The following is a 16,377-nucleotide window of genomic DNA, read 5'->3' on the forward strand; positions in this document are numbered from 1 at the left end:
ATGAGGTCCCATTTGGCCCCTGTTGATCATAGAGTATAAGCCATTGTCGTTCTGTTCAGGAATTTTTTTCACTGTGCCCATGTGTTCAAGGTTCTTATCCACTTTCTCTTCTATTAGATTCAGTGTATCTGGTTTTATGTGGAGTTCCTTGATCCACTTGGACATGAGCTTTCTAGAAGGAGACAAGAATGGATTGATTTGCATTCTCTTACATGCTAACCTTTGTGAACCAGCACCATTTGTTGAAAATGCTATCTTTTTTCCACTTGATGGTCTTAGTTTATTGTCAAAATCAAGAGACCATAAATGTTTGGATTCATTTCTGGGTCTGTAATTCTATTCCATTGATCTACATTCCTGCCTCTGTACCAATTCTATTCAGTTTTTCTCAGGATTGCCCCTGGTATAATACAGCTTGAGGATGGTGATTTCCCCATTATTATTATTGTTGAAAATAAGTTTGGTATCTTGTTTTTTTTTTCATTCCAAATGGATTTGCAAATTACTCTTTCTAACTCTATGAAGTATTGAGTTGGAATTTTGATGGGCATTTCATTGAATCTATAGATTGCTTTCTGCCAGATGGCCATTTATACTATAATTAATCCTGCCAAATCCATGAGCATGGAAGATTTTAAATGGTGTTGTTTTTCTAATTTCTTTCTTAGCTTGTTTATCTTTTGAGTAGAAGAATTCTTTGATTTTCAGTTAATTTTATATCTAGCTACATTGCTGAAGTTGTTTTTCAGGATTAGGAGTTCATTGTTGTAATTTTTGTGGTCATTTAAGGATACTATTGTTTCATCTGCAAATAGTGATACTTTGACTTTTTCCATTTTAATTTCTATTCCTTTGATCTACTTTTGTTGTCTAATTGCTCTGGCAAGGACTTTGAGTGCCATATTGAATATGTAGGGTGAGAGTAGGCAGCCTTGCCTAATCCCTGGTTTTAGTGGGATTGCTTCAAATTTCTCTCTGTTTAGTGTGATTTTAACTACTGGTTTGTTGTACATTCTTTTTACTATATTTAGGTATGGGCCTTGAATTCCTTATCTTTCCCAGACTTTTATCATAACGTGGTCTTGAATGTTGTCAAATGCTTTTTCAGCATCTAATCAGATGATCATGTCATTTATTTTTCTTTGAGTTCATTTATATTTGATTAGGTTGATGGATTTCCTTGTACTGAACTATCCCTGCATCGCTGGGATGAAGCCTACTTGGCAAATGTTCATCTTGATGTGTTCTTGGATTAGGTTTACGAGAATTTTATTCAGTATTTTTGCATCAATATTCACAAGGCAAATTGGTCTGAAGTTCTCTCTCTTTTTTGGGTCTTCATGTGGTTTAGGTCTAGGTGTCATTGTGTCTTCATAGAACCAATTGGGTAGTATGCCTTCTATTTCTATTTTGTGAAATAGTTTGAAAAGTATTGGTATTACGTCTTCTTTGAAGGTCTGATAGAATTCTGCACTAAAAACTTCTAGTCTTCAGTGGATTTTGGTTGCAAATGTTTTCTTTTTTACTGCTTCTACTTTAGGAATTATGAGACTATTTAGATGGTTGATCTGATGCTGATTTAACTTTGGTACCTGTTATCTGTCTAGAAAATTTTCCACTTCATCCAGATTTTCCAGTTTTGTTGAATATGAGCTTTTATAGTAGGATATGATGATTTTTTTAATTTCCCCAGTTTCTATTGTTATGCTTCCCTTTTCATTTCTGAGTTTTGTTCATTTGGATACTGTCTCTGTGCCCTCTGGTTAGGCTTCTTAAGGGTTTATCTATCTTGATGATTTTGTCATAGAACCAGCTCCTGGTTTTGTTGATTCGTTGTATAGTTCTCTTTGCATCTACTTGGTTGATTTCAGCCCTGGATTTGATGATTTCCTGCCTTCTACTCTCATTGGGTGTATTTGCTTCTTTTTGGTTTAGAGCTTTCAGATATATTGTGAATGCTAGAGGATGTTCTTTCCAGTTTGTTTATTAGTGCACATAGTGCTATGTATTTTCCTCTTAGCACTGCTTTCATTGTATCCCATTAGTGTCTTCTTGTGTCAAAATTTTCATTGAATTCCAGGAAGTCTTCATTTCTTTATTTCTTCTCTGATAAAGTTATCATTGAGAGAGAGTTGTTCAGTTTCCAAGTGTTTGTGGGCTTTCTGTTTTTTTGTTGTTATTGAATATCAGCCTGAGGCCATGGAGATCTGATAGGATGCATGATATTATTTTAATCTTTTTATATCATCTGTGGCTTGCTTTGTGACAAGCTAATTGGTCGATTTCGGAGAAGATATTATGAGGTGATGAGAAGAAGATATATTCTTTGGTTTTAGGGAGAAATGTTCTGTAGATATCTGTTAAATTCATTTGCTTCATTACCTCTATTCAATTCACTGTTTCTTTGTTTATTTTCTGTTTCCTTTTTTATGGTCCAAATTTATTATTTGAGAATAAAGTTGTTGTAACAAAAATGCAATTTTAAATGTCAAATTGGATGGGAATTACACCCTAATTTAATGTTTGTCTTATTTTTGTTCACACATATCGCTTCTCGGCCTTTTGGCTAAGATCAAGTGTAGTATTTTTGTTCACACATAATCGTAAAAAAATAAAGTGAGTATAAATGCACTTTTGAATAATGGCTTTCTTAACAGATATGTTTTACTTTTTATTTTATTTTTTCTTGTATATTTTGTGTATTTACATATTAAATGTTATCCCCCTTTCTCCCTCTCCCAAATCACCTCCCCTCTCCTCCTGTTTCTATGAGGATGATTCAACTCCCACCCATCCATTCCAAGCAAAATGCCCTGGCATCATCCTACACTGGAGAAATAAGCCTTCACCAGACCAAGAGCTTTTCCTTCTGGTGATGCTGGACAATGCCATCCTCTGCTACATATGTAACTGTGTCATGCGTCCTTCTATGTTTACTCATTGGTTGGTGGTTTAGTCCCTGGGAGCTCTGGTGGGGTCTGGTTGGTTTGTTTTTCTTCCTATGTTATGGCAAAACCCTTCAGCTCCTTCAGTCTTTTCTTTAACTCCTCCGTTGTGATCCCCTTGTTCAGTCAAATGGTTTTCTGCTTCAATGACCTATCCATTAGTGACAATGGGGTCTTGAAGATTCTCACTGGTATTTTGTATGGCTCAATGTGTGTTTTGAGGTTTTGTAAATTTCTTTTTTGTTTCTTCCATCTTTATTAACTTGGGTATTTCTTATTTACATTTCACTTGCTATTCCCTTTCCCGGTTTCCAGGCCAACATCCCCCTAACGCCTCCCCCTCCCCTTCTATATAGGTGTTCCCCTCCCCATCCTCCCCCCATTACTGCCCTCCCCCCAACAATCATGTTCACTGGGGGTTCAGTCTTGGCAGGAACAAGGGCTTCCCCTTCCACTGGTGCTCTTACTAGGCTATTCATTGCTACCTTTGAGGTTGGAGCCCAGGGTCAGTCCATGTATAGTCTTTGGGTAGTGGCTTAGTCCCTGGAAGCTCTGGTTGGTTGGCATTGCTGTTCATATGGTGTATCAAGCCCCTTCAAGCTCTTTCAGTCCTTTCTGATTCCTTCAACGGGCGTCCCATTCTCAGTTCATTGGTTTGCTGCTGGCATTCGCCTATATATTTGCCATATTCTGGCTGTGTCTCTCAGGACAGATCTACATCCGATTCCTGTCAGCCTGCACTTCTTTGCTTCATCCATCTTATCTAGTTTGGTGGCTGTATATGTATGGGCCACATGAGGGGCATGCTCTGAATGGGTGTTTCTTCAGCTTCTGTTCTAAATTTTGCCTCCCTATTCCCTCCCAAGGGTATTCTTGTTCCCCTTTTAAAGGAGTGAAGCAATAGTAAATTTTTTATGAACGTGGGTGCCCTTGCATTTGAGGCATAGGTGTCTAGAATTTAGACTTTATGTTGGTAGATTTTCCCTTTGATAAATATGAAGTGCCCTTCCTCATCTCATGTGATAATATTTGTTGAATGTCTTTTTATTTGATATTAGAGTTGCTACTCCAGCTTGTCTCTGAGGACCATTTGCTTAATTGATCTTTTTTCCCCAGCATTTTACTATGAAGTAGTACCTGTCTTTGTTATTGAGGTATGTTTCTTGTATTCAGAAAAATGCTGGATCCTATTTGCTTATCCAGTCTGTTAGCTTATGTCTTTTTTAGATGAGTTGAGTCCAGTAATACTGAGAGATACTAAAGACAGATGATTGTTAGTTCCTGCTATGTTTATTTTTAAGATGGTATTATGTACACATTGTTCTCTCCTTTCTGGTGTGATGAATAATATCTTGTCTTTTCTTTGGTTTATGCACCCACCTCCTGTTGGAGTTTTCCTTCTAGAATCCTCTGTAAGGCTGGATTGGTAGATAGATACTGTTTGAATTAGGTTTTGTCCTGGACTATTTTGGTATTGCCACCTATGTTAAATGAGAGTTTTGCTGAGTATATTTGTCTGGGCTGGCATTTATGTTCCCTTAAGAGTCTGCATGACCTCTGACCAGGCTCTTCTGGCTTTAAGTATCTCTTTAGTGAAGTCTGGTGTAATTCTAATATGTCTTCCTTTATATGTTTCTTGTCTTTTTCCACTTACAGTTTTAATATTCTTTCTTTGTTCTGCACATTTAATGTTTTGATTATTATGTGATGAAAGGATTTTCTTTACCAGTCCCCTTGGTTTGGTGTTTTAAAACCCTAACCAAGACAGAAGTTGGTATTAGAGACTGAATGTAATAGCCTGACCGTGCATTTTATGGAAAAAGATGGATTTCGGGACTTTGGATTTGGAAAGTGGTAGAAGGCTTTAAATAGTGATTAATGAGTTGTCCTTGTAAGGACATGTCCTTGTAGGGACATGTCCTGGTAGGGAAAATGGAAGACTTTTGCTGAGCGTAATTTGAAAGGTGCAGGCCCAGCACAAGAGGTTTCTTCACAAAAGAATTTCAGTATGTATCATAGAGTCTGTTTTTGTGGCATTATGGTGAATAATGTAGCTGTTTTTTGCCTTTGAAGAGTCTAAATGAATATAAGTTAAAGAGATTCTTATTAATTGTATTGACAATGGAAGTCTCAAAAAAGCCTAGCAGAGACTTTGCTCTCTGGTTATACCTCATGAAGAGCATTTTGAGCAAGCATGATAAACTTAGAAATTAAAAATATAAAATATATGGCTTGAGAATTAAAGGGACACCAGGAAGTGAAACAGAGCTGAATTTTGTATTCTAGGGAATAGCATATTAAGGTAATGTGACTTTGAGGCCAGATCCTACCCAGCTAAACTTATATTCAAGCATGGTAGTATCCTAGGAGATAAAGCCAAACAGATTTCTTGATGCCCATACCAGCATGGGACTAAACAAGTTTAAATATAATATCCAAAACAAGACAGGAAACCTGCTGGGCAAGTGTCAAACTCTTCATCTCAATGCCTATGTCAAAGCAAACTTCAGATCTCCAACTCCTTTTTCATCTATGTTGACTGAAACAAACTTCTTTTCCTGGTCTGGGTATACTCCCCATTAGCAGCATTCTTCAGCTCATATCCTATGGCTTTGTTACTTCAAAAATCTTGTAGTTTCCGAGGCAACTTCAATGTTAAAGCTTCTTGTTTCAATGTTTGGGGTTCACACATGATCTTCTGGGCTCCTCCTTGGTTCACTTCTCCAGCTCGGCACTTTATAGAATTCTATGCTCTGGTTGATCCTCTCCACTATTGCAGCTGTTCCTGGTGATCATTCCATGGTACTGGCATCTGCAATACACTGAGGTCTTCTGTTCCAGCTAGACATCTCCAATAACTTCTAATAGACTCTCTTCATGGTGCCAAGCCTCATGCACGATGACTTGAGTCCTGGGTCATAAATTAAAATTGAGACTGCACCCTCACCAATAGCCTTCCATATCCTCTCACAGTGCTTAATCTCAGGCACTCCTCATGACCCTTTCATGCCTTCAAAACCAGAAATACCTGGGTGACTCTTACATATTACCCAGTACAGCTGCAGCATGAGGTACAATATTGGCTATCTCTGGAACAGAGCAACAGAACTTTATGATGCTCTCATAAAATACTTCCCAGAAGATTTCTCGTCGGTGATGCTGGTCTCTTCTAAATTGCTATTTTCTTAGCTCCATCAAATCAGAATGAATTGTCCCAGTAGTCCCTTCTATTTTTCTCTAAAGCAAATGCCACATGGGCAATTCTAGTGCATTCTGCTGCTTGCAGGAGCTGGAACAGAAGCCCCTTGTTCTATTATATTATCACTAGCTTTCTGATTTCCATCTTCTTCACTGCTTTGGCTGTCCTGGATTTTGCTTTGTAGAATAACCTTGAATTCAGAGATCTGCATGCCTGTCTCCTGCAATTGAAGGTGTATACCACCCTGCCTATGCTTAATGTTTTCTTCACCTAGATCTTGCTCAGACACATTTGTATATTCGTATGCCTGCTTGATTACCATGTATAAAATAATTTTCAGTGCACTTCTCACTTTAATTTTAAATGAGGTGCTACTTTCACCATGCTATAAAGGTTGCTGGTAGAAATCTTATGTACATGCATTTATAGAGCTATGTAATCAAATTTAACCAGCTTTTGTTCTACCAGAAAATGCACCAATTCAGTATTAAATACAATTATACAATTTAGTATTAGTATTGAAAGAATGACTTTACTTTCATTTTTAATTCCTTTTTTATAGCCTCTTTAGGTACCATCTTAGAAAAACAAATGCTTAGCTATAAATAAGAACTACAGTAAGTGATTGCTCTAAACACCCTCATAAGTAAAATCAAAATATCCATCCCACTTTCATTTGTTATTTGGGATAGAAACATTTGATGGAGTGTAAGAGATTTACAGACAATGACACATTAACATTTTTATATACCATGTGATATTCAATTTGACATAATGATTTTTCAAATCTTTTCCTATTTAATATGGCTTACTTTAATAAACTCCATTTTGTACATTTCGCCATGAATTTTGTTTTACAATTTCAGGTTATAAGTTTGCCACACAACTTTATGAAATTTAAGTGAATGTTAATTAGTCAATTTAAACTTTTAACTGGTGGTGAAAAACTTGTGTAATTTTAATGAAGAAATATAATCTTTCTGAGAAATATAATACCATGTTATGTTTAATAAAACTACCACAAACAATAGCATTTTCAGTTGACTTTATATATTTATTTATCTATGATGAAGCAAATATAACTATTTTCCATAAAGGCAGCATAATTAACTTTGTAGTAATATGACAAAAAAATTCTAATTTGAATTAGAAAAAGAAGGAACACTGAAAAAAGAAAAAAAGACTTTTTGGGGCTCAAGCTAATTAAAACTAATTAAGGAGTTGGACTCAAGAGTGTTATGAGTATTAAAACAATTGTTTCCAAGTATATGCACCATAGTAACTCAAAGACATAGGAATCTGCTTTTCTGACAAGTAATTTAGCAATGACAAGAAAAGTAGCATTTCCACAATGATGAGGATTCCTATTTCAGTCTATCTGCTGATTGCACCAAGCTGCTGGAACATGGAGGAACACAAGGATTGTAGGTATCAAACGTTCCAACATCTAAAAAATATAGACATTAAATGTAAGTGAGAGTTGATGCCCCTCTTTGTAGGAGTCTAGCAACTCAGTCACTTCACATTATAAAATACTTCCACACCTGCAAAATCTTTCTCCTCACATTTTTATTTTATTCATGGTTAAATAAGTTATCATTTTTTCTTAGATTATTTACTGAAAATTGTAAGATTGTTTGCCTATGTATTTTCTTGATTGTTTTTAAGGATTGGGAATTAAAATGAGAATTATATCTGATTTTATTCCAAAGAACTGACCCCATGTATTTCCTTTTCATGTGTGAGTGGCTACTGTTCTGGGATATACTTTCAGTTTTTCAAAGTTTCAAACTGAGAATGTAATAAAATTCAGAGTGCTGGCTTCTTAACTCTTTAGTGTTCTCTCTCTCTCTCTCTCTCTCTCTCTCTCTCTCTCTCTCTCTCTCTCTCTCTCTCTCTCTCTGCATTGGGAGAGTAAGCACCTAACCTCCCAGAGACTTGAAGTGCCAATTTGCAGGAAATACAAAAAACAAGGAACCCCCCAACTACTCAGAGGAAAATGCAATGGGGAAAGGGGAATGAATTACCAGGAGGGTGACTGAGGGGCGTGGACAGTCAGCAGTATGTAAAGTAAATAAGTTAAAAATTAATTAAATTAAATTAAATTAAAAAATACTGCAAACCTCAAATTGCTATTTTAAAAAAGTGTCATTCCTCCTAGGCTTTTTCCTAATGACTGGGATTTATAACCTTCGACCTTCTTGTACTTTTTTTTCCTTATCTTATCCCTACTTCCAGCTGCCCTCTCCTAAACTCCTCCCTCCTGAAGTTCCACCCCTTTCCTCCTCCCCATTTTCCTCTAAGAAAGGGGAGTTCTCCTTGTGTATCAGTCAATCACAGCACATCATGTCTCTCGAGGTCTAGGCACATCCTCTCCCATTGAGGCCAGTGGAGACAGCCCAGATTGGGGAAATGGATCAACTAGAGGAAACCGCTTCAAGGACAGCTCCTGCTCCAGGTGTTGGGGGACTGGCATAAAGACCAACCTGCCCACCTGCAACACATGGACAGGGTGTCTTGGTTTACTTATGGTAGCTCTTTTGTTGGTGTTTCGGTCTTTGGGAAATCCCAATGGTCTATGTTAGTTAGCTTTCTTTTGATATCCCTATCCTCTTTGTGTCTATCATTCCCTCCCACAACGCTACTATGCAAATCAAAATGACGCTGAGATTCTACCTTACACCCATCAGAATGGCTAAGATCAAAAATTCAGAGAAAATTCTCTGAGCTCCATCTAATGTTTGGTTTTGGCTGTCTACATCTGTTTCCATTGACTGCTGAGTAGAATCCTTCAGAAGAAAATTATGCTAGGGTCCTGTCTGCAAGCATAACAGAATATTATTAATAATATCAAGGATTGCCCCTTACCCATGATATGGGTCTCAGTTTTGACTATTTATTAGCTGGCCACACCCTCTGTCTTTGTTGCATCTTTGTCCCTGCATATCTTGCAGGCGGTAGACATTTTAGGTCCAAGGTTTTGTGGTTGGGTTGCTATCCTGATCCCTGTACTTGTAACACTGTCTGTCCACAGAAGGTAATAACTTTGGGCTCTACATCTATCACTATTTGCAGTCTCAGATACTGACCCCCATAGAGTCCTTGGGACCTCTTTCAGTCTCTGGTTTCTAGGAGATCGTAGAGATGCCCCCTACCACCTCCATCACAAATTTCCTTTCTTTCTCCATACACCTGATCTCCACTGCCTTGTTCTACTCCACATCATCTCTTCCATCCAGTTCCCTCCCTCTGTCCATCTCCAGTGTCTCTTTTACTTCCCCGTTTGAAAAAGATTCAGTCATCCTTGGCTTTACATGTTATTTGGGTTTTTGGATCTGTGGGTTGTAGCATGGCTATTTCCTACTTTATGGTTAACATCCACTTATGTGTCAGTACATACCATGCATGTCCTTTTGCGTTGGGTTACCTCATTTGGAATACTCTCCACTTCTATCCATTTGGATGAGAAATTCATGATCTCCTTGTTTTTAATAGTTGAATACTATTCCATTATGTAAATCAACCACATTATTTTTATCCATGCTTCAGTTGAGCGACATCTGAGTGGTTCTAATTTCTGGCTATTCTGAATAAAGCTACTATAAACATAGTTCAGCAAGTGTCCTTGTGGTGTGGTGGAACATATTTGGGCATATGTGCAGGGATGGCATGCCTCAAGAATTCAGATCCACAATTAACAAATGGATTGTCAATGAAATTTTAAAACTTCTGAAAGACAAAGGGAACTGTCACCTTGCCCCTCATTGTTTTTGATTTTCTTTCAGTGTTTGCTGAAAGAAGTACTAGTGGCCCTTGTCTCCTGCTTACCACTGTTGCTGACCATGAGTGATACTCTTTTTTCTCCATCTTTATTAACTTGGGTATTTCTTATTTACATTTCAATTGTTATTCCTTTTCCTGGTTTTCAGGCCAACATCCCCTAACCCCTCCCCCTCTATATGAGTGTTCCCCTCCACATCCTCCCCCCATTACCACCCTCCCCCCATTGACAGGACCAAGGGATTCCCCTTACACTGGTGCTCTTACCAGGCTATTCATTGCTACGCATGCAGTAGGAGTCCAGGGTCAGTCCATGTATAGTCTTTGGGTAGTGGCTTAGTCCCTGGAAGCTCTGGTTGGCATTGTTGTTCATATGGGGTCTCAAGCCCCTTTAAGCTCTTTCAGTCCTTTCTCTGATTCCTTCAATGGGGGTCCTGTTCTCAGTTCATTGATTTGCTGCTGGCATTCGCCTATGTATTTACTCTATTCTGGCTGTGTCTCTCAGGAGAGATCTACATCCAGTTCTTGTCAGCCTGCACTTCTTTGCTTCATCCATCTTATCTAGTTTGGTGGCTGTGTATGTATGGGCCACATGTGGGGCAGGCTCTGAATGGGCGTTCCTTCTGCCTCTGCTCTAAACTTTGCCTTCCTATTCCCTCCAAAGGGTATTCTTGTTCCCCTTTTAAAGAAGGAGTGAAGCATTTGCATTTTGGTCAACCTTCTTGAGTTTCATGTATTCTGTGCATCTAGGGCAATTAATAGGTAAGCTTTTAGTTTGAGTTTAGGCAGACTGTGTCAACACCTTGATTCAAGTAGAAAGAATCACTAGACAAACCTTGATCTTTTGAGAAAGTTCAAGTATCAAAAAAAGCAACAACTTTTAAGATAGTTTGAAGATAAGCATGACCCAAAGCATTCAACTAGATGTTGATATTATATCTTTTCTCGTACTTTTTTTTTTTAAAACAAATACCTTTTACTTCAAATTTCTATTATCATCATATCTCTTGTTTGCTGTACTCAGCAAAAATTGAAATGTATATTAATGCTTTAAAATAAACATTTTAAAAATAACAAAGGACATCATCAATAGGAAAGCCCAAAAGTCGAGAAAAAATCTTTACCAACCCTATATCTAACAAAGAGCTAATATCCAAAACAGAAAGAACTGAAGAATGTAGATGCCAAAAAGAAATCCAATTAAAAATTGGGAAACAGAGCTAGACAAAGAATTCTCAATGGAGGAATTGAAAATGGATGAGAAACATTTTTAAAAAATGTTCAAAACCCGCAGTTATCAGGAAAGTACAAATTAACATGACTCCAAGATTCTACCTTACGCCTATCAGAATCTGTCAAAGTGACAGCATGTACTGGTGAGGACTGAAGAAAGGCGAACACTCCTTATTACTGGTGGGAGAACTTGCACAAACACTCTGGAAATCAAGTTTTTGGATTCTCAGAAAATTGGTAGTAGTTCTACCTCAAGATCCCTGATTTTTCTTAGTTTTTCAGAAGATAAAAAGATTCCCTCTACCTCAAAATATCCACTATCGTCTACAGATTAAGCAGACACCTATTCAACTTTGGCTTAATTTTGGAGTCAAAAGTAAAATCAAATTTCCTTTTATTTTTATTAACACATCATAAATTAACTTTGTCTCTCAGAATGTTTCAGAGAATTATTTTGGTCTGGATTGAAAGTCTTCCACAATTACCCACTTATTGTTATTAAATATATTTTCTGCTTATGTATTATTTTACATTTCCTTTCCATATATATTTTTTTGATCTGTTCAACATGCCCATGGATGTATTGACTTAACGTGTGATGTGTTATAGTTCAGTTCAAAAGGTGTCATAGCAGACTAGAGCCAAGCAACAACAGAAAATAGATATGACAGCACCCAATAAAGACACATAAAATCACATAAGACACACATTGGAAGGGAATATCTCAGGAGGGTGGCTGCTGCAGTAAGGCAAAAAGCAGCAGAGTATAGAGGAGAACATAGGGTTTATGGAGGGAAGGTTGAGATTGAGACATTTTATGGCCTGATATGGGGGCAAGCTTGGGAATTGGTAAGATATTTTTCTGCAGGGTAGGGACTGGCAAATCATAAGTTTCTGCAAGGAACTTTGAGGAAATGGTGTAGAGCTTTTCCACTGGAGCTTGTCAGGAGAAGGGTCTCACCAGAGGATCTCTTCCCAAAAGAGGCCTACCATTTTAAATAAGCAAATATGTTTATCAGGTATTTTCTTTTAAAAAAACATTTTTATTAGTTATTTTATTTATTTACATTTTAAAAGTTTCCATTCTGCAAATCCAGTATCCCTTTCCCCCTACCTCTGCTTCTTCGAGGGTGCTCTCCCACTCGCCCACCCACTTCTGCCTCCCTGCCCTAGCATTTCCCTTCACTTAAGCATTAAGCCTTCACAGGCCCAAGGACCTCTCCTTCCACAGATGCCAGATAAGGCCATCCTCTGCTACATATATAGCTGGAGCCATGGGTCCCTCCATGTGTATACTTTGATTAGTGGTTTAGTCCATGGGAGCTCTGGGGTGGGAAGTCTAGAAGCCTACAAAAATCCAAATAGATTAGTACAGTTATTTTCTCCCCAATATATTGTACATTATTCAAAGAAAAATGTATTTGAACCAATTCCTTCTTCCTTATTTTGTATCTTCCCTCTTCTCTTCATTCACCTATTCATTCTTTCTTTAGTCTTCTTTTATATGATTTTAAATGTCATCCAATATTAGTATTAACAAACACGTTTATTGCTCAGAGATTTTTAGTTGGCTGGTTCCTATGCCACAAAAAATGTTAAAACAATTTTTAAATAAAAATTAGCATACCAAATGTTCTAAGAATAATTAATTATATAATGGATTCAAAATTAATAAAATAAGTAGAAAAATTTAAATAGCCTAGAGATATTGGTAGGAAAAAATGCAAAATATCAAAGTTTTCCATCTTTCAGACAATACGGTATTAACAATACTGTTAAAATATCTCCCAGGTCTCAAATTTATAAATTAAAGAAATATAAGAAAATATTGAGTAGTTATTTGATGTAAACAAAGCATACAACAATTTATATAATTTTAATGGCAAAATAAACACATAACTCTTATGAAAGAAAAACTTATATAGATATTTCCTCAATAATTTATGTTTATATCACTTCCTAACTGACTCATGATTGAAGTTATTTCCTAAGTGATAGCTAGATTAAGAATTTTATTCTTGCTGACAAGTGGATTATGTAAAGGAGAAACAGAAGCTTCAGATCAGAAACACACACACACACACACACACAGAGAGAGAGAGAGAGAGAGGGAGACAGAGACAGAGACAGAGACAGAGACAGAGACAGAGAAATATACATACACATGCACACACATAAGCATACAAACTACGTATACTGAAGTTCACCATGATCAAGACATGATATAATATCATACTTTCCCTGGATTATGCGCTAAAACAAATCTATGCCCCAAATTTTCAATATAAAACTCATTTAGCAGCTTAAAAGATATGGAAAAACTATAGAATATAAAAATGAAATTATTAAATGTGAATGTTTAAGTGTTTAAGGTTCTAAAATATTGTTTTAATCAGAGTAGAATGCGAAAATGAAAAAGCGAAAATTGCTATTGTGATTTGGTCACAAAACAATGAAACAACCTTCTTAGAAAATTGGTTGTATCTAAATGAAATCTACAGATAAAATAGTGCTAATGGATTAGTGATTTTTGCTTTCTTTTTAAATATATACATATATATTTTGTGTTATATATGTACATATATTAACTATATTGTTATAATATATAACAAGAAAATATGTAGCTATTAAATATTATATATATGTATATTTAATATATACATGTTAGTTATGTAAAGTGTTGAGTTGGAGAATTTTGTGGCACATCTCAAAGGTGGGTTTTGTTGTAATTTTAGGTTTCCATAATGATTCTAAAATACATAGTGAAAAAAGGTAACATTTTCCCTCAATCAAATATATATGCATGTACTAATATTTCGCGTGTATATATTAATTGTCTTAAGGAAACTGGATCCTAGGGCATATGATGACTAATAATATTATATAAAGACTTATAATGTCTTATAAAACTTATGAATATTAAAGAAAATTGACATACATTAAAAAATTCAGTTCTTCAAATTATAGCCAGTTGCAGGGTGTTTATTGTTGAAGTTATTGCTTTACAGAAACATCAGAGTATAGGGCTGGAAAGATAATTCAAAATTAAAAGTACTTGGCATGTAAATATGAGGACCATGTTTAATCTGGGTAGCTGTAGTGACCTTCTTATATCTTCAGAGCTCAGGAGGCAAATAGAATACCACATCAAACTGACTAGATGGAGTAGCAGAGCAGGCTTGCATTTTGCACATGAGGGAAATCTTTCTCCATGTTCACATCTGTTCACTTATCTCTGATATATTATGTGCAACTGTATATATGTATAAAGCACATATACGTACTCACTGCGGAAACTTTTATACATAAAGAAAAACTTACTAAAAAGATCTTCCCACTCTTTACTTTCCAAACGTGTAATTTATTTTTATATGCTGACATGGAATAGGTATGAATTAATGTAATTCTAATCTGATACAGACATGGATTTAGATTAGTCAACAAATAATAGCTAGAAAATATAAAATAAGGATAATAATTTATTAAACAAAAGTATAGTATCACAACTAAAATTTGTAAGCAAAATCTACATAGAAATGTTTTTAAGTTAACTGTCATCACAGACCAAATGCAAAGATTATTTATAATGTGAATAAGCCACTATCAGATGATCCTTGAATGTAAAGTCTTTAGATGTTGCTTGTATAAACGCAGAGTAATTGTCTTTCCAACAGTTCTTAAAATATTAATGACCATTTTTATAGGTTTTCTTAAGCAATCATGGGAGCAAAGACAATACAAAGTTAATGTACTGAGTAGGTCATCCATTCCCTCCTGGGAAACATTATTCCCTGCTTTACATTTCTCTAACTGTCCAGAGCTACATTTTTCAAATAATGTGCATGTGCAACATCGTTGAAAATGAATGAATCACTAAGCTTAAGAGGAAGAATGTTCCTTCTGTAGTTTCTAGGAATTTATAGTGGCAGTGAAGCATGCATTAAGGAATCTTTGGGAACAGTCATTCTTTTTTTTGGTGTGCCTGATCTCATTCACGAACAACGTACTAGGTCACACAGGATTCTGAGGTCATTTTTCCATCATAAATATATGAGTTTGTATAGATATCTTCTATTCTCTTTTCTTTCTTTTCTCTTTTCAAAATAAATGCTTCTCATGACCACAGTCTCCCTTCCATAAAGTCCTCCCACATTTGTTCATCTTCCCTTTTCTAAAGATCCATTCCTACTCTGTTTCCCTTCAGAAAAGAACAGGGTCAGAAGAGACAACAACCAAATAGAAAAAAAAAACAATACAAAAGGTAAATAAGGTACAATAAGAAAGGAGAAAGGACTGATATTGAGGCTTGGCAAGGCAACCCAAGAGGAAGAAAGAAGTTCTAAGATCAGGCAAAAGAATCATAGACACATCTGTCCCCACTGTTAGAAGTCCCACAAAACATGCACAGGACATGCTAGCAGATATATAGGTCTTTCCTTTTTAACTGCACAATGTTTGTAAGATAAATGAAAGGAAGCAAGGTAAAAAGATTAGAAAGATGACACAAATTCAGGTGAGAAACAAGACTCTGTATTAATGAAGTTGTCCCAATTCTTCATTTATTGATCCCCATAGTATTGTTTGAGATGATTGGGGGGGGCGGGAATAATAACTTTGCAGTATAATTTTACACTAGTCAGCCTATGACCATTTCTAAACTCTTTACCAAACAGGCACATAAGCATTCTCTTTGAAAGATGGCATATGACATTCGGTTGACCAAGAAATGGAGTTTCCTAATGCCTGCTATTGGGAGCATTAGCCAGAGGCTTATGGTGATCAAGTTTTCATATTGAAATTTTGAAAGTTTTGTCTGTAAGATTATGTTTACAAATCTCTTGTGCTATAAACTGGAAATGATTCTCATAGATTCTTACTGGCAGTCACACTCTTCTCGTGTGTAATTCTTTCCTTTGATTTAAAAGTTTTACTATAGTTTGCAAATACATATGGTATATTATGTAGATAACTGCATCATTTCTCCCTTCTCTGCCTGCCTCCAACAACTCCCATGAACTCCTCCCTTGTTTTTCATTCAAATTCATGAGTTCTTTTACTTTAATTGCTCATACATACAGGTCTCTGTGTGGCCACATATATGTGTTTGTGGGTGTGTGATAATTCTATTTCTAAACAAGTACATAAAAACATGCTCAATATAATATTTTGTATATGTAAGACAAAGATAGAACTTTCCTTTCCTGAAAAACTCTGTTCCCT

The 16,377-nt window shown here is 36.1% G+C and overlaps 1 pseudogene; it reads left to right on the forward strand.

The window, feature by feature from the left end:
- The first annotated feature begins 2,546 nt into the window (after positions 1-2,546).
- On the forward strand, positions 2,547-2,673 carry LOC120096848 (U2 spliceosomal RNA; annotated as a pseudogene).
- Positions 2,674-16,377: the final 13,704 nt, after the last annotated feature.

The sequence above is a fragment of the Rattus norvegicus genome, chromosome 14, assembly GCF_021556685.1.
Source record: "Rattus norvegicus strain SHRSP/BbbUtx chromosome 14, alternate assembly SHRSP_T2T, whole genome shotgun sequence".
In the NCBI taxonomy this organism is placed as follows: domain Eukaryota; kingdom Metazoa; phylum Chordata; class Mammalia; order Rodentia; family Muridae; genus Rattus; species Rattus norvegicus.